Source organism: Bombina bombina, chromosome 5 (assembly GCF_027579735.1).
Source record: "Bombina bombina isolate aBomBom1 chromosome 5, aBomBom1.pri, whole genome shotgun sequence".
Taxonomy (NCBI): Eukaryota; Metazoa; Chordata; class Amphibia; order Anura; family Bombinatoridae; genus Bombina; species Bombina bombina.
The window spans coordinates 429,859,063-429,882,326 of NC_069503.1; the positions used below are offsets into that span (position 1 = coordinate 429,859,063).

Genomic DNA, 23,264 nt, shown 5'->3' on the forward strand with positions numbered 1-23,264 from the left:
TATTCCTATTGAGGACAGTTGTTCCTTTAAGGATTCTATGGATAAGAAGCTGGAGGCTCTTTTAAAGAAGATGTATTTGCATTAGGGGCTGCAATGGCAACCAGCAGTATGCATTGCGACAGTGACCAGTGTGACAGCTTACTGGTTTGATGCTTTGTCGGAGTCTCTTCAGACTTAGACGCCTTTAGAGGAGATTCAGGATAGGATTAAAGCTCTTACGTTAGCCAATTCCTTTATCACTGATGCTTCCTTACAGTCATTAAGTTGGGAGCCAAAATATCTGGCTTTGCAATTTTAAGTCTTGGTCTGCTAATGTTTCTTCAAAATCTAAACTTTGGGCAATCCCTTACAAGGGAAAGACGTTGTTTGGACCGGCATTGGCAGAAATTATTTCTGATATCACGGGTGGTAAAGGCACTTTTCTGCCTCAAGACAAGAGGAATAAATTGAAAGGGTGCAAGACTAATTTTCGTTGCAAGACTAATTTTCGTTCCTTTCGTAACTTTGGAGGTAAGTCTTCCCCTGCCTCTACCAAACAGAAACAATCCAAGCCCTCTTGGAAGCCTAGTCAGTCTGGGAAGCAATCAAAGCAACCCGCAGCTGATTCCAAGTCAGAATGAAGGGGTTGCTCCCGATCTGGGATCGGATCAAGTGGGGGGCAGGCTCTCTCAGTTTGCGCAAGCTTGGGAGCGGGATGTCCCAGACCCGTGGGCAGTGGACATTGTTTCTCAGGGATACAAGTTAAAGTTCAAGACCTTTCCTCCCAGAGGCAGGTTCCACCTTTCAAGATTATCTGTAGACCAGATAAAAAGAGAGGCGTTCTTAATATGTGAGCAGGATCTTTCCATTTTGGGAGTGATCGTGCCTGTTCCAACTCAGGAACAGGGTCTTGGTTTCTATTCAAACCTGTTTGTGGTTCCCAAGAAAGAGGGAACCTTCAGACCCATTCTGAATCTAAAGCTGCTGAACAAATTTCTCAGAGTACCGTCCTTCAAGATGGAGACTATCCGCTCCATTCTGCCTCTCATTCAGGAGGGCCAATTCATGACAACTATAGACTTGAAGGATGCGTACCTGCACGTTCCCATTCACAGGGATTATCACAAATATCTGAGGTTTGCTTATCTAAACAAACATTTTCAATTTGTAGCGCTTCCATTTGGCCTGGCCACAGCTCCCAGATTTTTCTCAAAGGTCCTGGGAGCTCTATTGGCAGTGATTCGGTCTTGGGGAATCACAGTTGCGCCAAATCTCTACGACATTCTGGTTCAGGCGCCATCCTTGCAACTAGCAGAATCTCACAGAAAGATTTTGTTGGTGTTTCTTCGTTCCCATTGTTGAAAGATCAATATGGGGAAAAGCTCTCTTGTTCCGTCTACAAGAGTGACCTTCCTAGGAACCATTATAGATTCTCGAGGCATAAAAAAAATTCTGACGGAGGTCAGAAGAGCCAAAAAAAAATTCGCTTGTGTGTCCCTTCAGTCGGTGACACGGCCATCAGTGGCCCAATGCATGGAGGTAATCGGGTTGATGGTGGCCTCCATGGACATAGTTCCATTTGCTCGGTTCCATTTGAGACCTCTGCAGTTATGCATGCTCACCTATTTCAGTGAATTGCTCTGGATCAATCGACAAAGGACTCTCTTCTGTGGTGGCTGTCTCAAGAACATCTGTCCCAGGGGACGTGTTTTCGAAGACCCTCTTGGGTTATTGTGACCACGGACACCAGCCTGTCAGGTTGGGAAGCAGTCTTGTATTCGTTGAAGGCGCAGGGACTTTGGTCTCAGGAGGAATCTGCTCTCCCCATAAACATTCTGGAGTTGAGAACGATATTCAATGCCTTAATGACTTGGCCCCAGCTGGCCTTAGCCCAGTTCATCAGTTTCTAGACGTACAACGTAATCTCAGTGGCTTACATCAACCACCAAGGGGGATCCCGGAGTCACTTAGCCATGAAGGAGGTGTCTCGGATCATACAGTGGGCGGAGATCCACAATTGCTGTCTATCTGCCATCCACATCCCAGGAACGTCTCAAGGTTGAGAGACCCTCAAGCCTTTTTGATAGATGCTCTGGCAGTTCCTTGGACCTTCAGGTTGGCGTATCTTTTTCCTCCGTTTTGCTTTTCTTCCGCGAGTCATCACTCGAATCAAGCAGGAGAGAGCATCAGTAATTCTTATAGCTCCTGCGTGGCCTCGCAGGATCTGGTATGCGGATCTAGTAGAAAAGTCATCTCTACCTCCGTGGAGACTTCCGCTGAGGAAGGACCTTCTTCTTTAGGGGCCCTTCTGCCATCCAAACTTAGTTTCTCTGAAGCTGACTGCTTGGAGATTGAATGCTTGATTTTAGCTAAGCGTGGATTTTCTAAATTCTATAAATTTGACACTTTTGCCTCGCCTGAGGCTTCTTTTGGGAGAATGGTTCTGCAATCAGTGGTGCTTTCTGTTTAGGTTACCTGTCTTGCCCTCCCTTATCATCTGTGTCCTCTAGCTTGGGTATTGCTTCCCAACAGTAATTAATGATCCATGGACTCACCGTGTCTTAAGAAAGAAAATTTAATTTATGCTTACCTAATAAACTTTCTTTCTTGACACGATGAGTCCAGGGCCCTCCCTGTTTTCAGACAGTTTTTTCTTATATAAACTTCAGGCACCTCTGCATCTTTGTGTTATTTCCTTTCTCTCCTTTTCTTTCGGTTGAATGACTGGGGGTTGTGGGAAGGGAAGTAATACTTAACAGCTTTGCTGTGGTGCTCTTTGTCTCCTGCTGGCCAGGAATGATATTCCCAACAGTAATTGATGATCCGTGGACTCACCGTGTCAAGAAAGAAAGAAATGTATCAGGTAAACATAAATTTTTTTTTTTTTTTTTTTACAAACTATTACATTTACGCCCGGCTCATATATCTTATTAAAGGGACAGTCAAATCAAAGTTTAAACTTTCATGATTTAGATAGGGCATGCAATTATAAACAACTTTCCAGTTTACCTTTATCATCAATTTTTTTTGGTTTTCTTGGTATTATTTGTTGAAAGCTAAACCTAGGTAGGCTCATGTGCTAATTTTTTAGCCCTTGAAGGGCACCTCTTTTCTCTGCATTTTGACAGTTTTTCACAGTTAGACAGCGCTAGTTCAAGTGTTATATAGTTAACATTGTGCTCACTCCCGTGGAGTTATTTATAAGTTAGCACTGATTGGCTAAAATGCAAGTCTGTCAAAAGAACAGAAATAAGGGGACAGTCTGCTAAGGCTTAGAAACAAGGTAATAACAGAAGTAAAAAGTATATTAATATACTTTTAATATAATTTAATATACTATTAAAATTGATTATGTAAAACTGTGGAATGGGTAAAAAAGAGATTATCTATCTTTTTAAACAGTAAGGCCTAGATTACAAGTGGAGCACTAATTTATTGCGTGCCTGTAAAAGGGCATATTCACCCGTTTACGAGCACAATAAATATTATTATAATATTATTGCCCCAAAGTAAAGAATATTCTTTTTTTAATTAAAAAAATAATTGCATTTTTTATAATAAAATAAACCTGCAAAAAAGCAATTATGAGGGGTTAAAGTTGGCGGGTGTGGGGTGTTAGAAAAGAAAAAGGCACTGAAAAGTGTCTTTAAATAGAGGTCTAAGGAAACAATGTGTTCCCTGTAAATATATATGTATATGCTTATATTATATACATATATATTTATGTGTATATACTTACTCCCTTTCCTGCGCTAATTAACGTGTCCCATTGGAGTCTATGGAAACGTGCTCTCTTGAGTGCAAAGCTTCTGTGCAATGCAAATGCGACCTAACTTGTAATACCAGCGCACAGTCTTTTGCAAAAGCGATATTTCTCTTGCAAGGTGTATCCAGTCCACGGCTTCATCCTTTACTTGTGGGATATTCTCATTCCCTACAGGAAGTGGCAAAGAGAGCACATAGCAGAGCTGCCCATATAGCTCCCCCCCTAGCTCCGCCCCCCAGTCATTCTCTTTGCCGGCTCTGACAGCAGGGCCACTCTGCGGAAGGGTAAAGTGAATGTGGTGTTAGATTTGTAGTTTTATATCTTCAATCAAGAGTTTGTTATTTTTAAATAGTACCGGTTTGTACTATTTACTCTATAGCAGAAATGTGATGAAGAATTCTGCTGAGAGGAAAATGATTTTAGCATGTTGTAACTAAAATCCATTGCTGTTCCCACACAGGACTGAGGAGTACCAGAAAACTTCAGTTGGGGGGAACAGTTTGCAGGCTTAACTGCAATAAGGTATGTTCAGTCATTTTTGTCTAGACAAGACTCAGTTAATGCTAGAAGACTGACAAGAATCCCCATGTGGGGAAGGTAAGCCATGTTCTAAGACTCGGTATAGAAGGAAGGCTTACTTAACAGGGCTCAATAGGCTGGTGGACACTGTTACAGGGCAATCGATTATTTAATTGGAAAATATACTCGTTATAGACATTTTTTATGCACTTTGGTGTGTTATTATGGGGTTATATTCCACATGGCATATGTTTAGTCACCTATTTGGGATTTTGAAGGCCCCACAACTCCGGAGTGGAGGGGGAGGGGGCCTAAATTTCGCGCCTCAGTTGCGCAGTTAATATTGCAGACAGTTCATGCAGCTTCACGTGGAGGGTCCAAAGACTGCTTGAGGACTTCAAAGAAGCTTGTTTTCCACAAAACTAATCCCCAGGGGCAGGTAGGGCCACAGCAGTAAGCTGTGGCAAGGTGCTGTAGTTTATTAACCGGTTGTCAGCTTTAGGTTGCTCCGGTTTGGACATTAAGGGGTTAATTGGGCTGAAAATTGCTGTGCAATCTTTTCAAAACCTTAGGCTCATGCGGTAAAATTTCAGAGAGATTGGATAATTTTTCACGGTTTGGTAAAATTGTGTGCACTTTTTATTTCTTAAAGGCACAGTAACGTTTTTTTCAAATTGTAAATTTTATTTGAATAAAGTGTTTCCAAGCCTGCTTGTGAATAATACTAGTCTGTTAAACATGTCTGACACTAAAGAGAGGCCTTGCTCTATGTGCTTAGAAGCCATGGTGGAACCCCCGCTAAAATTGTGTTCCAAGTGCACTAATGTGTCTATACACTTTAAAGATCATATTGTGTCACTTAAAAATGTAGCCCTAGATGATTCTTTGATGGAAGGTAACGAGGATAGTCCGCCTTCCTCTCCCCATGTGTCGCCACCAGTTACGCCCGCGCAAGCGATGCCTAGTACCTCTAGTGCATTGGCCCCTAGTACATTACAACAATTAGCGACAGTCATGGATAATTCCCTTGCGACATTTCTATCCAAACTGCCAGTTTTTCCTACAAAGCGTGATAGCTCTGTTTTAAGAACAGATTATGAGCAGTCAGAAGCTTTGGGAGGTTTATCTGATGTACCCTCACAACACTCTGAAGTGGCGGTGAGGGATTTGATGTCTGAAGGAGAAATTTCTGACTCAGGAAAGGTTTCTCAGCGGGCAGAATCAGATTCATTAGCGTTTAAATTTAAACTGGAACACCTCCGCGTATTGCTTAGGGAGGTATTAGCCACTCTGGATGATTGTGATCCTATGGTGGTCCCAGAGAAATTGTGTAAAATGGACAAGTACCTAGAGGTTCCTGTATACACTGATGCGTTTCCGATCCCTAAAAGGGTTGCGGATATTGTTACTAGGGAGTGGGATAGACCAGGTGTCCCTTTTGTTCCCCCCCCCCCTATTTTTAAGAAAATGTTCCCCATAACTGACCCCAGACGGGACTCGTGGCAGACGGTCCCTAAGGTAGAGGGGGCTGTTTCTACACTTGCTAAGCGCACAACCATACCAATTGAAGACAGTTGTGCTTTTAAAGATCCTATGGATAAAAAGTTAGAAGGTTTACTTAAGAAAATTTTTGTTCAACAAGGTTTCCTTCTCCAACCTATTGCCTGCATTATTCCTGTAACTACTGCAGCGGCTTTCTGGTTTGAGGCGCTGGAGGAGTCGCTCCAGACGGAGACCTCATATGACGAAATTATGGATAGCATTAAGGCTCTAAAGCTGGCTAATTCTTTTATCACAGATGCCGCTTTGCAATTAGCTAAGTTAGCGGCAAAAAATTCAGGTTTCGCCATTATGGCGCGCAGAGCGCTTTGGCTCAAGTCATGGTCGGCCGTCGTCAAAATCCAAATTATTAAATATCCCTTTCAAAGGAAAGACCCTTTTCGGGCCAGAATTGAAAGAGATTATTTCAGAAATCACCGGGGGAAAGGGCCATGCTCTCCCTCAGGACAAGCCCTTTAGGGCTAAAAACAAAGCTAATTTTCGTTCCTTTTGTAACTTCAGGAGCGGTCCCGCTTCAGCCTCTACAGTTGCAAAGCAAGAGGGTAACGCTTCACAGCCCAAGGCAAACTGGAAGCCTTACCAGGGCTGGAACAAGGGTAAACAGGCCAAAAAGCCTGCAGCTGCTACCAAGACAGCATGAAGGGGTAGCCCCCGATCCGGGACCGGATCTGGTAGGGGGCAGACTCTCTTCGCTCAGGCTTGGGCAAGAGATGTTCACGATCCCTGGGCAGTAGAGATTGTTACCCAGGGATATCTTTTAGAATTCAAGGACTTCCCTCCAAGGGGATGGTTTCACATTTCTCGTCTGTCTTCAGACCAGACAAAGAAAGAGACGTTCTTACGCTGTGTAGAAGATCTACTCACGATGGGAGTGATATGTTCAGTTCCAATTGCAGAACAAGGAACGGGCTTTTACTCAAACCTGTTTGTGGTTCCCAAAAAAGAGGGAACTTTCAGACCAATCCTGGATCTAAAAATTCTAAACAAATTCCTCAGAGTCCCATCATTCAAGATGGAGACCATTCGAACGATCTTACCAATGATCCAGGAAGGTCAATATATGACTACCGTGGATTTAAAGGATGCGAACCTACATATCCCTATCCACAAAGATCATCACCAGTTTCTCAGGTTCGCTTTTCTGGACAAGCATTACCAGTTCGTGGCTCTTCCCTTCGGTTTGGCCACTGCTCCCAGAATTTTCACAAAGGTGCTAGGTTCCCTTCTGGCGGTGCTAAGATCGCGGGGCATAGCAGTAGCGCCTTATCTAGACGACATCCTAATTCAGGCGTCGTCTTTTCCCAGAGCCAAGGCTCACACGGAGATTGTACTGGCCTTTCTAAGGTCTCACGGGTGGAAGGTGAACATCGAAAAGAGTTCTCTGTCCCCGTTCACAAGGGTTCCCTTCCTGGGAACACTAATAGATTCGGTAGAAATGAAAATATTCCTGACGGAGGTCAGAAAGTTAAAGCTTTTAGCTACTTGCCGAGTACTTCATTCCACTCCTCAGCCATCTATAGCTCAGTGCATGGAGGCAATCGGATTAATGGTAGCGGCAATGGACATAGTCTCTTTTGCTCGAATACATCTCAGACCACTGCAACTGTGCATGCTCAAACAGTGGAATGGGGATTACGCAGACTTGTCTCCTCAGATACAATTGGACCAGAGGACCAGAGACTCTCTTCTCTGGTGGTTGTCTCAGGATCATCTGTCTCAGGGAACATGTTTCCGCAGACCAGAATGGATAATTGTAACGACCGATGCCAGTCTGTTAGGCTGGGTGCAGTCTGGGACTCCCTGAAAGCTCAGGGCCTATGGTCTTGGGAAGAATCTCTTCTCCCGATAAACATTTTGGAACTGAGAGCGATATTCAATGCGCTTCAGGCATGGCCTCAACTAGCTGTGGCCAAATTCATCAGATTTCAGTCGGACAACATCACGACTGTAGCTTACATCAATCATCAGGGGGGAACGAAGAGTTCCTTAGCGATGAAGGAAGTCTCCAAAATAATCAGGTGGGCGGAGGATCACTCCTGCCATCTCTCAGCAATTCACATCCCAGGAGTGGACAACTGGGAAGCGGAATTTCTAAGTCGTCAGACTTTTTACCCGGGGGAGTGGGAACTCCACCCTGAGGTTTTTGCTCAGCTGACTCAGCTATGGGGCACTCCAGAATTGGATCTGATGGCGTCCCGTCAGAACACCAAACTTCCTCTCTACGGATCCAGGTCCAGGGACCCCAAGGCGGTATTGATAGATGCTCTAGCAGCGCCTTGGTCCTTCAATCTGGCTTATGTCTTTCCACCGTTTCCTCTTCTCCCTCGTCTGGTCGCCAGAGTCAAGCAGGAGAAGGCTTCGGAGATTCTGATAGCGCCTGCGTGGCCACGCAGGACTTGGTATCCTAGTGGACATGTCATCTGTTCCACCATGGACACTGCCATTGAGGCAGGATCTTCTAATACAGGGTCCATTCAAGCATCCAAATCTAGTTTCTCTGCAGCTGACTGCTTGGAGATTGAACGCTTAATTCTATCAAAGCGTGGTTTCTCTGAGTCAGTTATAGATACTCTGATTCAGGCTAGAAAGCCTGTCACCAGGAAAATCTACCATAAGATATGGCGGAAATATCTTTGTTGGTGTGAATCCAAGGGTTACTCATGGAGTAAGATTAGGATTCCCAGAATATTGTCTTTTCTCCAAGAAGGATTGGAGAAAAGATTGTCAGCTAGTTCCTTAAAGGGACAGGTATCTGCTCTGTCTATTCTCTTACACAAGCGTCTGGCAGAGGTACCAGACGTTCAAGCGTTTGCTCAGGCTCTAGTCAGAATCAAGCCTGTTTATAAACCTGTGGCTCCGCCATGGAGTCTTAATCTAGTTCTTTCAGTTCTTCAAGGGGTTCCGTTTGAACCTTTACATTCCATAGATATTAAGTTATTATCTTGGAAAGTTTTGTTTTTGGTAGCTATATCTTCTGCTCGAAGAGTTTCAGAATTGTCTGCTTTACAGTGTGATTCACCTTACCTGGTGTTTCACGCAGATAAGGTTGTTTTGCGTACCAAACCTGGTTTTCTTCCTAAGGTTGTTTCTAACAAGAATATTAACCAGGAAATAATAGTTCCTTCTCTGTGTCCGAACCCATCTTCAAAGAAGGAACGCCTACTACACAATCTTGATGTGGTTCGTGCTTTAAAATTCTATTTACAAGCAACTAAAGACTTCAGACAAACATCATCCTTGTTTGTCATTTATTCTGGTAAGAGGAGAGGTCAGAAAGCGACTGCTACCTCTCTTTCCTTTTGGCTGAAAAGCATCATCAGGTTGGCTTCTGAGACTGCTGGCCAGCAGCCTCCTGAACGAATTACTGCTCATTCTACCAGAGCTGTGGCTTCCACATGGGCTTTCAAGAATGAGGCTTCTGTTGAACAGATTTGTAAGGCAGCGACTTGGTCTTCACTGCATACTTTTGCCAAATTTTACAAATTCGATACTTTTGCTTCTTCGGAGGCTATTTTTGGGAGAAAGGTTTTGCAAGCAGTGGTGCCTTCCGTTTAAGGTACCTGTCTTGTTCCCTCCCTTCATCCGTGTCCTAAAGCTTTGGTATTGGTATCCCACAAGTAAAGGATGAAGCCGTGGACTGGATACACCTTGCAAGAGAAACAGAATTTATGCTTACCTGATAAATTACTTTCTCTTGCGGTGTATCCACGGCCCGCCCTGGCAATTAAGTCAGGTAAATAATTTTTTTGTTTAAACTACAGTCACCACGGCACCCTATGGTTTCTCCTAACCTTCGGTCGAATGACTGGGGGGCGGAGCTAGGGGGGGGAGCTATATGGGCAGCTCTGCTGTGTGCTCTCTTTGCCACTTCCTGTAGGGAATGAGAATATCCCACAAGTAAAGGATGAAGCCGTGGACTGGATACACTGCAAGAGAAAGTAATTTATCAGGTAAGCATAAATTCTGTTTTTGCGCTCCACTTGTAATCTAGCCCTAACTATTTTGGTGTAGACTATTCCTTTAATGTCTTCTTTCATGGTTTTAAACAATATCTTCTAAATATATTTTTTAGTTTAATATAAAATATTAAAATATCTTAATATATTTTATATTCATATTTATACTTTTTACATATAAAATATTAGAGTCCACATAGTTCTTAAATATAAAGAGAAATAAAGGGAAAATGATGTGTGCCCAGGCACACACAAAATCCCATAGGGGGCGCCTCTTGTTAGCTCAACAATACTAAATCAAACAATAAAAACAGATTTTAGCAAAAAGGCCATGTAATTCAAAAAAGGCAGCTCTCTGTCAAAGGATGGTCGAATCCTGGTACTTGATAATCTGAAGAGAGAAAAACAGAGGCGCCACAATGGCCTAGTACCACCAAAACAGATGATATAAATTGGTATAATAAGAAATATACTCACAATAGTATTGCACCCAATGGTGCTATTCAGACAGGCTGGAGCTTTGCAGTAGTCCAGCTCACTGTTTACATCTAGCAATCGTGTCAGGTCTGGAACATATCAGATAGTGGTCTCCTTGTCTGTAAGAGAGCAAACGACCATAGCCCAATACCATATAGACAGGGGAAACAAGGTATAAGGTAAATGATTGCACTTACAGAATTCAAAGCAACTCCAGGTGCAGTAAGAGCAGGCTGGGATTTCACAACCTCCCAGCTGACTTCACTCCTCGGCTTGCTGGACACCCAGGAAGACAATGAAGTAATAGCCAAAGAAAAATGCAGAGTAATATTTTGATAGACTCCACCAAACACAGCAAGTGTATATTAAAAACAATAATTTTATTTAAAAACGACGCGCTTCTCAGCCTCTGCAGGAGATGTTTCCTCGGGCCTCGTAAGTCCATTAACTGCATTGGGAATCTGAAAGTTATCAATATGCTGAATGGAAACTAAGCAAAAATTACCACTTTACAGCTCCCATTGACAAATAGCTAATTTTTACCTTTATTTTGTCATTTGAAATAGCTGTTTTTGCTTGTTGAAACACTGCCTATGCTGAAAATGTAAATACTGCAGTATCCTTTTTTTTATAGAAAAACTATGTATACATGAGGCAGCAGCAGCCCAGTGGGGTAATAGGTGCTAAAATCTTTGATTGTTCTTGCAAAGTATTGGTCTTTGTGTGTGTATATATAGAGAGATAACATAAGTAAACATTTTTCCTCCTGCACGTTCATCTTACTTAAATGGGCTGTAGTGAACAAAATAGCTATTTCTCTTGTTAAGTGTATTCAGTCCACGGGTCATCCATTACTTATGGGATATATTCCCCTTCCCAACAGGAAGTTGCAAGAGGATCACCCAAGCAGAGCTGCTATATAGCTCCTCCCCTCACATGTCATATCCAGTCATTCTCTTGCAACTCAACTAGATAGGAGGTTGTGAGAGGTCTGTGGTGTTTTTATACTTGGTTTATTTCTTCAATCAAAAGTTTGTTATTTTAAATGGCACCGGAGTGTGACGTTTGTTCTCAGGCAGTATTTGGAAGAAGAATCTGCCTGCGTTTTCTATGATCTTAGCAGAAGTAACTAAGATCCACTGGCTGTTCTCGCACATTCTGAGGAGTGGGGTAACTTTCAGAAAGGGAATAGCGTGTGGGGAAATCCTGCAAACAAGGTATGTGCAGTAAATAATTTTTCTAAGGAATGGAATTGACTAAGAAAATACTGCTGATACCGATGTAATGTAAGTAAAGCCTTTTAATACAGTGAAAGCGACTGTTAACAGGCTGATTTAAATATGTACAATAAAGTAATTTTCTAAGGAATGGAATTTGACTGAGAAAATGCTATTAATACTGAAGTGATGTTATAAGCCTTAAATGCAGTAGGGAGACTGGTATCAGGCTTATCAATAGAGATACATACTCCTTAACAAAAGGATGTTTAAAAAGATTTTACTGGCATGTTTAATCATTTTGTGAGGTACATTGGTGATAAAACTTATTGGGGCATAAATTTTTTCCACATGGCTGACCGGTTTTTCTGCATAGAAACAGTTAACTGAAACTCCCTATGTTGTAATATTGAGTAGGAGGGGCCTATTTTAGCGCTTTTTTTTGACGCAGTGAAAATTTAGGCTTAGTCTTCCTGCTTCTTCCTGCATGACCCAGGTCGTCTCCAGAGAGCTTAAGGGACTTCAAAAGTCATTTTGAGGGAGGTCATCAGTCACAGCAGACCTGTGACAGTGGTTTTTGGACTGTATTAAAAAACGTTTTTTTCTTTACTGCTTATAAAAAACCGTTTTGGGTGTTAAGGGGTTAATCATCCATTTGCAAGTGGGTGCAATGCTCTGCTAACTTAATACATTTACTGTGAAAATTTTGTTGCTATAACTGATTTGGTTCATTGTTATTTCAACTGTGACAGCTTTTGGTGCTTCTTAAAGGCACAGTAGCGTTTTTCTTTATTGCTTGTAAAAATGTTTACAGTGTTTTCCAAGTCTGCTAGTTTTATTGCTAGTCTGTTTAAACATGTCTGACACAGATGAATCGTTTTGTTCACTATGTTTAAAGGCCAGTGTGGAGCCCCATAGAAAACATAATTTATGTAAGAACTTACCTGATAAATTCATTTCTTTCATATTAGCAAGAGTCCATGAGCTAGTGACGTATGGGATATACATTCCTACCAGGAGGGGCAAAGTTTCCCAAACCTCAAAATGCCTATAAATACACCCCTCACCACACCCACAATTCAGTTTAACGAATAGCCAAGAAGTGGGGTGATAAAAAAAGTGCGAAAGCATATAAAATAAGGAATTGGAATAATTGTGCTTTATACAAAATCAAAACCACCACAAAAAAAGGGCGGGCCTCATGGACTCTTGCTAATATGAAAGAAATGAATTTATCAGGTAAGTTCTTACATAAATTATGTTTTCTTTCATGTAATTAGCAAGAGTCCATGAGCTAGTGACGTATGGGATAATGACTACCCAAGATGTGGATCTTTCCACACAAGAGTCACTAGAGAGGGAGGGATAAAATAAAGACAGCCAATTCCTGCTGAAAATAATCCACACCCAAAATAAAGTTTAACGAAAAACATAAGCAGAAGATTCAAACTGAAACCGCTGCCTGAAGTACTTTTCTACCAAAAACTGCTTCAGAAGAAGAAAATACATCAAAATGGTAGAATTTAGTAAAAGTATGCAAAGAGGACCAAGTTGCTGCTTTGCAGATCTGGTCAACCGAAGCTTCATTCCTAAACGCCCAGGAAGTAGACACTGACCTAGTAGAATGAGCTGTAATCCTTTGAGGCGGAGTTCTACCCGACTCGACATAAGCATGATGAATTAAAGATTTCAACCAAGATGCCAAAGAAATGGCAGAAGCTTTCTGGCCTTTTCTGGAACCGGAAAAGATAACAAATAGACTAGAAGTCTTACGGAAAGATTTCGTAGCTTCAACATAATATTTCAAAGCTCTAACAACATCCAAAGAATGTAACGATTTCTCCTTAGAATTCTTAGGATTAGGACAAAATGAAGGAACCACAATTTCCCTACTAATGTTGTTGGAATTCACAACTTTAGGTAAAAATTCAAAAGAAGTTCGCAACACCGCCTTATCCTGATGAAAAATCAGAAAAGGAGACTCACAAGAAAGAGCAGATAATTCAGAAACTCTTCTGGCAGAAGAGATGGCCAAAAGGAACAAAACTTTCCAAGAAAGTAATTTAATGTCTAATGAATGCATAGGTTCAAACGGAGGAGCTTGAAGAGCCCCCAGAACCAAATTCAAACTCCAAGGAGGAGAAATTGACTTAATGACAGGTTTTATACGAACCAAAGCTTGTACAAAACAATGAATATCAGGAAGAATAGCAATCTTTCTGTGGAAAAGAACAGAAAGAGCAGAGATTTGTCCTTTCAAGGAACTTGCAGACAAACCCTTATCTAAACCATCCTGAAGAAACTGTAAAATTCTCGGTATTCTAAAAGAATGCCAAGAAAAATGATGAGAAAGACACCAAGAAATATAAGTCTTCCAGACTCTATAATATATCTCTCTAGATACAGATTTACGAGCCTGTAACATAGTATTAATCACAGAGTCAGAGAAACCTCTTTGACCAAGAATCAAGCGTTCAATCTCCATACCTTTAAATTTAAGGATTTCAGATCCTGATGGAAAAAGGGACCTTGTGACAGAAGGTCTGGTCTTAACGGAAGAGTCCACGGTTGGCAAGATGCCATCCGGACAAGATCTGCATACCAAAACCTGTGAGGCCATGCCGGAGCTACCAGCAGAACAAACGAGCATTCCTTCAGAATCTTGGAGATTACTCTTGGAAGAAGAACTAGAGGCGGAAAGATATAGGCAGGATGATACTTCCAAGGAAGTGATAATGCATCCACTGCCTCCGCCTGAGGATCCCGGGATCTGGACAGATACCTGGGAAGTTTCTTGTTTAGATGGGACGCCATCAGATCTATTTCTGGAAGTTCCCACATTTGAACAATCTGAAGAAATACCTCTGGGTGAAGAGACCATTCGCCCGGATGCAACGTTTGGCGACTGAGATAATCCGCTTCCCAATTGTCTATACCTGGGATATGAACCGCAGAGATTAGACAGGAGCTGGATTCCGCCCAAACCAAAATTCGAGATACTTCTTTCATAGCCAGAGGACTGTGAGTCCCTCCTTGATGATTGATGTATGCCACAGTTGTGACATTGTCTGTCTGAAAACAAATGAACGATTCTCTCTTCAGAAGAGGCCAAAACTGAAGAGCTCTGAAAATTGCACGGAGTTCCAAAATATTGATCGGTAATCTCACCTCCTGAGATTCCCAAACTCCTTGTGCTGTCAGAGATCCCCACACAGCTCCCCAACCCGTGAGACTTGCATCTGTTGAAATTACAGTCCAGGTCGGAAGCACAAAAGAAGCCCCCTGAATTAAACGATGGTGATCTGTCCACCATGTTAGAGAGTGTCGAACAATCGGTTTTAAAGATATTGTTTGAGATATCTTCGTGTAATCCTTGCACCATTGCTTCAGCATACAGAGCTGAAGAGGTCGCATGTGAAAACGAGCAAAGGGGATCGCGTCCGATGCAGCAGTCATAAGACCTAGAATTTCCATGCATAAGGCTACCGAAGGGAATGATTGTGACTGAAGGTTTCGACAAGCTGCAATCAATTTTAGACGTCTCTTGTCTGTTAAAGACAGAGTCATGGACACTGAATCCATCTGGAAACCCAGAAAGGTTACCCTTGTCTGAGGAATCAAAGAACTTTTTGGTAAATTGATCCTCCAACCATGATCTTGAAGAAACAACACAAGTCGATTCGTATGAGATTCTGCTAAATGTAAAGACTGAGCAAGTACCAAGATATCGTCCAAATAAGGAAATACCACAATACCCTGTTCTCTGATTACAGACAGAAGGGCACCGAGAACCTTTGTAAAAATTCTTGGAGCTGTAGCTAGGCCAAACGGCAGAGCCACAAACTGGTAATGCTTGTCCAGAAAAGAGAATCTCAGGAACTGATAATGATCTGGATGAATCGGAATATGCAGATATGCATCCTGTAAATCTATTGTGGACATATAATTTCCTTGCTGAACAAAAGGCAAGATAGTCCTTACAGTTACCATTTTGAACGTTGGTATCCGTACATAACGATTCAATATTTTTAGATCCAGAACTGGTCTGAAGGAGTTCTCCTTCTTTGGTACAATGAAGAGATTTGAATAAAACCCCATCCCCTGTTCCGGAACTGGAACTGGCATAATTACTCCAGTTAACTCTAGATCTGAAACACATTTCAGAAACGCTTGAGCTTTTACTGGATTTACTGGGACACGGGAAAGAAAAAATCTCTTTGCAGGAGGTCTCATCTTGAAACCAATTCTGTACCCTTCTGAAACAATGTTCTGAATCCAAAGATTGTGAACAGAATTGATCCAAATTTCCTTGAAAAAACGTAACCTGCCCCCTACCAGCTGAGCTGGAATGAGGGCCGCACCTTCATGTGGACTTAGAAGCAGGCTTTGCCTTTCTAGCTGGCTTGGATTTATTCCAGACTGGAGATGGTTTCCAAACTGAAACTGCTCCTGAGGATGAAGGATCAGTCTTTTGTTCTTTGTTGAAACGAAAGGAACGAAAACGATTATTAGCCCTACTTTTACCTTTAGATTTTTTATCCTGTGGTAAAAAAGTTCCTTTCCCACCAGTAACAGTTGAAATGATGGAATCCAACTGAGAACCAAATAATTTGTTACCCTGGAAAGAAATAGAAAGTAAAGTTGATTTAGAAGCCATATCAGCATTCCAAGTTTTAAGCCATAAAGCTCTTCTAGCTAAAATAGCTAGAGACATAAACCTGACATCAACTCTGATAATATCAAAAATGGCATCACAGATAAAATTATTAGCATGCTGTAGAAGAATAATAATATCATGAGAATCACGATGTGTTACTTGTTGCGCTAAAGTTTCCAACCAAAAAGTTGAAGCTGCAGCAACATCAGCCAAAGATATAGCAGGTCTAAGAAGATTACCTGAACACAGATAAGCTTTTCTTAGAAAGGACTCAATTTTCCTATCTAGAGGATCCTTAAACGAAGTACCATCTGACGTAGGAATAGTAGTACGTTTAGCAAGGGTAGAAATAGCCCCATCAACTTTAGGGATTTTGTCCCAAAATTCCAATCTGTCAGACGGCACAGGATATAAATGCTTAAAACGTTTAGAAGGAGTAAATGAATTACCCAATTTATCCCATTCTTTGGAAATTACTGCAGAAATAGCATTAGGAACAGGAAAAACTTCTGGAATAACCACAGGAGCTTTAAATACCTTATCCAAACGTTTAGAATTAGTATCAAGAGGACCAGAATCCTCTATTTCTAAAGCAATTAGTACTTCTTTAAGTAAAGAACGAATAAATTCCATTTTAAATAAATATGAAGATTTATCAGCATCAACCTCAGAAACAGAATCCTCTGAACCAGAGGAGTCATCAGAATCAGAATGATGATGTTCATTTAAAAATTCATCTGTAGGGAGAGAAGTTTTAAAAGATTTTTTACGTTTACTAGAAGGAGAAATAACAGACATAGCCTTCATTATGGATTCAGAAACAAAATCTCTTATATTATCAGGAACATTCTGCACCTTAGATGTTGAAGGAACTGCAACAGGCAATGGTACTTTACTAAAGGAAATATTATCTGCTTTAACAAGTTTGTCATGACAATCAATACAAACAACAGCTGGAGAAATGGCTACCAAAAGTTTACAGCAGATGCACTTAGCTTTGGTAGATTCAGCACTTGACAGCGATTTTCCTGTAGTATCTTCTGACTCAGATGCAACGTGAGACATCTTGCAATATGTAAGAGAAAAAACAACATATATATAAAGCAAAATTGATCAAATTCCTTAAATGACAGTTTCAGGAATGGGAAAAAATGCCAAGAACAAGCCTCTAGCAACCAGAAGCAATAAAAAATGAAACTTAAATAATTGAGGAGACTAAAGCGACGCCCATATTATTTGGCGCCTAAATGCTTTTGGCGCCAAAATGACGCCACATCCGGAACGCCGACATTTTTGGCGCGAAATAACGTCAAAAATGACGTAACTTCCGGCGACACGTATGACGCCGGAAACGGAAATAGAATTTTGCGCCAAAAAAGTCCGCGCCAAAAATGACGTAATAAAATGAAGCATTTTCAGCCCCCGCGAGCCTAATAGCCCACCGGAAAGAGTCAAATTTTTGAAGGTAAGAAAAAATGAATAAATCAAAAATGCATTATCCCAAATATGAAACTGACTGTCTGAAAATAAGGAAAGTTGAACATTCTGAGTCAAGGCAAATAAATGTTTGAATACATATATTTAGAACTTTATAAACAAAGTGCCCAACCATAGCTTGGAGTGTCACAGAAAATAAGACTTACTTACCCCAGGACACTCATCTACATATAGCAGATAGCCAAACCAGTACTGAAACGAGAATCAGCAGAGGTAATGGTATATATAAGAGTATATCGTCGATCTGAAAAGGGAGGTAAGAGATGAATCTCTACGACCGATAACAGAGAACCTATGAAATAGACCCTGTAGAAGGAGATCACTGCATTCAAATAGGCAATACTCTTCTCACATCCCTCTGACATTCACTGCACGCTGAGAGGAAAACCGGGCTCCAACTTGTTGCGGAGCGCATATCAACGTAGAATCTAGCACAAACTTACTTCACCACCTCCATCGGAGGCAAAGTTTGTAAAACTGAATTGTGGGTGTGGTGAGGGGTGTATTTATAGGCATTTTGAGGTTTGGGAAACTTTGCCCCTCCTGGTAGGAATGTATATCCCATACGTCACTAGCTCATGGACTCTTGCTAATTACATGAAAGAAATATGTGTACTAAATGTATTGATTTCACTTTAAATAATAAAGGTCAGTCTTTATCTATAAAAGAATTATCACCAGACAACGAGGGGGAAGTTATGCCGACTAACTCTCCTCACGTGTCAGTACCTTCGCCTCCCGCTCAGGAGGCGCGTGATATTGTGGAGCCAAGTGCATCAGGGGCGTCCATACAAATCACTTTACAAGACATGGCTACTATTATGAATAATACCCTGACAGAAGTATTATCTAAATTACCAGAATTAAGAGGCAAGCGCGATTGCTCTGGGGTAAGAATAGAGCGCGCTGGTGCTACAAGAGCCATGTCCGATACTGCGTCACAGTTTGCAGAACATGAGGACGGAGAGCTTCATTCTGTAGGTGACGGATCTGATCCTGGGAAACCGGATTCAGAGATTTCTAATTTTAAATTTAAGCTTGAGAACCTCCGTGTATTGCTAGGGGAGGTTTTAGCGGCTCTGAATGACTGTAACACAGTTGCAATTCCAGAGAAATTATGTAGGCTGGATAGATACTATGCAGTACCGGTGTGTACTGATGTTTTTCCTATACCTAAAAGGCTTACAGAAATTATTAGCAAGGAGTGGGATAGACCTGGTGTGCCCTTTTCCCCACCTCCTATATTTAGAAAAATGTTTCCAATAGACGCCACTACACGGGACTTATGGCAGACGGTCCCTAAGGTGGAGGGAGCAGTTTCCACTTTAGCTAAGCGTACCACTATCCCGGTGGAGGATAGTTGTGCTTTTTCGGATCCAATGGATAAAAAATTGGAAGGTTACCTTAAGAAAATGTTTGTTCTACAAGGTTTTATTTTACAGCCCCTTGCATGCATTGCGCCTGTCACTGCTGCTGCGGCATTCTGGTTTGAGTCTCTAGAAGAGGCCATTCACTCAGCTCCATTGGATGAAATTATGGACAAGCTTAAAGCACTTAAGCTAGCTAATGCATTTGTTTCTGATGCCATTGTACATTTAACTAAACTAACGGCTAAGAACTCCGGATTTGCCATCCAGGCGCGCAGAGCGTTATGGCTTAAATCCTGGTCAGCTGATGTAACTTCTAAATCTAAATTGCTTAATATTCCTTTCAAGGGGCAAACCTTATTCGGGCCCGGCTTGAAAGAAATTATCGCTGACATTACTGGAGGTAAGGGTCATACTCTTCCTCAGGACAGGGCCAAATCAAAGGCCAAACAGTCTAATTTTCGTGCCTTTCGAAACTTCAAGGCAGGAGCAACGTCAACTTCCTCCGCCCCAAAACAGGAAGGAACCGTTGCTCGTTACAGACAGGCCTGGAAAACTAACCAGTCCTGGAACAAGGGCAAGCAGGCGAGAAAGCCTACTACTGCCCCTAAGACAGCATGAAGGGATGGCCCCCTATCCGGAAACGGATCTAGTGGGGGGCAGACTTTCTCTCTTCGCCCAGGCGTGGGCAAGAGATGTCCAGGATCCCTGGGCGTTGGAGATCATATCTCAGGGATATCTTCTGGACTTCAAGGCTTCCCCTCCTCAAGGGAGATTTCATCTTTCAAGGTTATCAGAAAACCAGATAAAGAAAGAGGCATTCCTACGCTGCGTACAAGACCTCCTAGTAATGGGGGTGATCCACCCAGTTCCGCGGATGGAACAAGGACAGGGATTTTATTCAAATCTGTTCGTGGTTCCCAAGAAAGAGGGTACCTTCAGACCAATTTTGGACCTAAATATCTTAAACAAATTCCTAAGAGTTCCATCATTCAAAATGGAAACTATTCGGACCATCCTACCCATGATCCAAGAGGGTCAGTACATGACCACAGTGGACTTAAAGGATGCCTACCTTCACATACCGATTCACAAAGATCATCGTCGGTTCCTAAGATTTGCCTTTCTAGACAGGCATTACCAATTTGTAGCTCTCCCCTTCGGGTTGGCTACGGCCCCGAGAATCTTTACAAAGGTTCTGGGCTCTCTTCTGGCGGTCCTAAGACCACGAGGCATAGCGGTGGCTCCGTATCTAGACGACATCCTGATACAGACGTCAAGCTTTCAAATTGCCAAGTCTCATACAGAGATAGTTCTGGCATTTCTGAGGTCGCATGGGTGGAAGGTGAACGTGGAAAAGAGTTCTCTATCACCACTCACAAGAGTCTCCTTCCTAGGGACTCTGATAGATTCTGTAGAAATGAAAATTTACCTGACGGAGGCCAGGTTATCAAAACTTTTAAATGCTTGCCGTGTCCTTCATTCCATTCCACGCCCGTCAGTGGCTCAGTGCATGGAAGTAATCGGCTTAATGGTAGCGGCAATGGACATAGTGCCATTTGCGCGCCTGCATCTCAGACCGCTGCAATTGTGCATGCTAGGTCAGTGGAATGGGGATTACTCGGATTTGTCCCCGCTACTAAACCTGGATCAAGAGACCAGAGATTCTCTTCTCTGGTGGCTATCTCGGGTCCATCTGTCCAAGGGTATGACCTTTCGCAGGCCAGATTGGACGATTGTAACAACAGATGCCAGCCTTCTAGGCTGGGGCGCAGTCTGGAATTCCCTGAAGGCTCAGGGATTGTGGACTCAGGAGGAGAAACTCCTCCCAATAAATATTCTGGAGTTAAGAGCAATATTCAATGCTCTTCTAGCTTGGCCTCAGTTAGCAACACTGAGGTTCATCAGATTTCAGTCGGACAACATCACGACTGTGGCTTATATCAACCATCAAGGGGGAACCAGGAGCTCCCTAGCGATGTTAGAAGTCTCAAAGATAATTCGCTGGGCAGAGTCTCACTCTTGCCACTTGTCAGCGATCCACATCCCAGGCGTGGAGAACTGGGAGGCGGACTTTCTAAGTCGTCAGACTTTTCATCCGGGGGAGTGGGAACTCCATCCGGAGGTATTTGCTCAACTGGTCCTTCGTTGGGGCAAACCAGAACTGGATCTCATGGCGTCTCGCCAGAACGCCAAACTTCCTTGTTACGGATCCAGGTCCAGGGACCCGGGAGCGACGCTGATAGATGCTCTAGCAGCTCCTTGGTTCTTCAACATGGCTTATGTGTTTCCACCGTTTCCTCTGCTCCCTCGACTGATTGCCAAGATCAAACAGGAGAGAGCATCTGTGATTCTGATAGCGCCTGCGTGGCCACGCAGGACCTGGTATGCAGACCTAGTGGACATGTCGTCCTGTCCACCATGGACTCTACCTTTGAGGCAAGACCTTCTAATACAAGGTCCTTTCAATCATCCAAATCTAATTTCTCTGAGACTGACTGCGTGGAGATTGAACGCTTGATCCTATCAAAGCATGGCTTCTCCGAGTCAGTTATTGATACCTTGATACAGGCACGAAAGCCTGTTACCAGAAAAATCTACCATAAGATATGGCGTAAATACCTGTATTGGTGCGAATCCAAGAGTTACTCATGGAGTAAGGTTAGGATTCCAAGGATATTGTCCTTTCTCCAACAGGGTTTGGAAAAAGGCTTATCAGCTAGTTCTTTAAAGGGACAGATTTCTGCTCTGTCTATTCTTTTGCACAAGCGTCTGGCAGAAGTTCCAGACGTCCAGGCCTTTTGTCAAGCCTTAGCTAGGATTAAGCCTGTGTTTAAAACTGTTGCTCCTCCGTGGAGCTTAAACTTAGTTCTTAAAGTTCTTCAAGGAGTTCCGTTTGAACCCCTTCATTCCGTTGATATTAAACTTTTATCTTGGAAAGTTCTGTTTTTGATGGCTATTTCCTCGGCTCGAAGGGTCTCGGAGTTATCCGCCTTACATTGTGATTCTCCTTATCTGATTTTCCATTCAGACAAGGTAGTTCTACGTACTAAACCTGGGTTTTTACCTAAGGTAGTCTCTAACAGGAATATCAATCAGGAGATTGTTGTTCCGTCATTATGTCCTAATCCTTCTTCAAAGAAGGAAAGACTTTTGCACAATCTGGACGTAGTCCGTGCCCTGAAGTTCTATTTACAGGCAACTAGGGATTTTCGTCAAACTTCTTCACTGTTTGTTGTTTACTCTGGGCAGAGGAGAGGTCAAAAAGCTTCGGCAACCTCTCTCTCCTTTTGGCTTCGTAGCATAATACGCTTAGCCTATGAGACTGCTGGACAGCAGCCCCCTGAAAGAATTACAGCTCATTCCACTAGAGCTGTGGCTTCCACCTGGGCCTTTAAGAATGAGGCCTCTGTTGAACAGATTTGCAAGGCTGCGACTTGGTCTTCGCTTCACACTTTTTCAAAATTTTACAAATTTGACACTTTTGCTTCTTCGGAGGCTGTTTTTGGGAGAAAGGTTCTACAGGCAGTGGTTCCTTCCGTTTAAGTTCCTGCCTTGTCCCTCCCATCATCCGTGTACTTAGCTTTGGTATTGGTATCCCATAAGTAATGGATGACCCGTGGACTGAATACACTTAACAAGAGAAAACATAATTTATGCTTACCTGATAAATTTATTTCTCTTGTAGTGTATTCAGTCCACGGCCCGCCCTGTCTTTTTTAAGGCAGTTCTAAATTTTAATTAATACTCCAGTCACCACTGCACCCTATGGTTTCTCCTTTCTCGTCTTGTTTCGGTCGAATGACTGGATATGACATGTGAGGGGAGGAGCTATATAGCAGCTCTGCTTGGGTGATCCTCTTGCAACTTCCTGTTGGGAAGGGGAATATATCCCATAAGTAATGGATGACCCGTGGACTGAATACACTACAAGAGAAATAAATTTATCAGGTAAGCATAAATTATGTTTTTATATAAACAAGCCTAAAGGAGCAATTTGCCATACATCTAATACTCTTCTGCTGCTGATATAACAAATCATTGGAAACACATTAATGAGAAACACATTTTATACTGTATTGTCCCTTTAAGAGCATAACACAGATCACCCCTTTAAGAATTTAACAGAGATCATTACAATGTTTTATTGAATTAGAACATTGTTTATAAAATATCCCCAGCATCCCTAGAATGATGCCATCAACTGTTCATAGGCTGTACCAATTTACCCATATTTTTCCTGGTTGGAAGAGAGCTTATCTAACCTCT

The 23,264-nt window shown here is 42.3% G+C and overlaps 1 protein-coding gene across 2 annotated transcripts in view; it reads left to right on the forward strand.

Annotated features, from left to right (window-relative positions):
• The window catches only part of NOD1 (nucleotide binding oligomerization domain containing 1), a 311,719-nt gene that overhangs the window by 213,942 nt on the left and 74,513 nt on the right, over positions 1 to 23,264 (forward strand). The gene's annotated exons all lie outside the window — the stretch shown is intronic.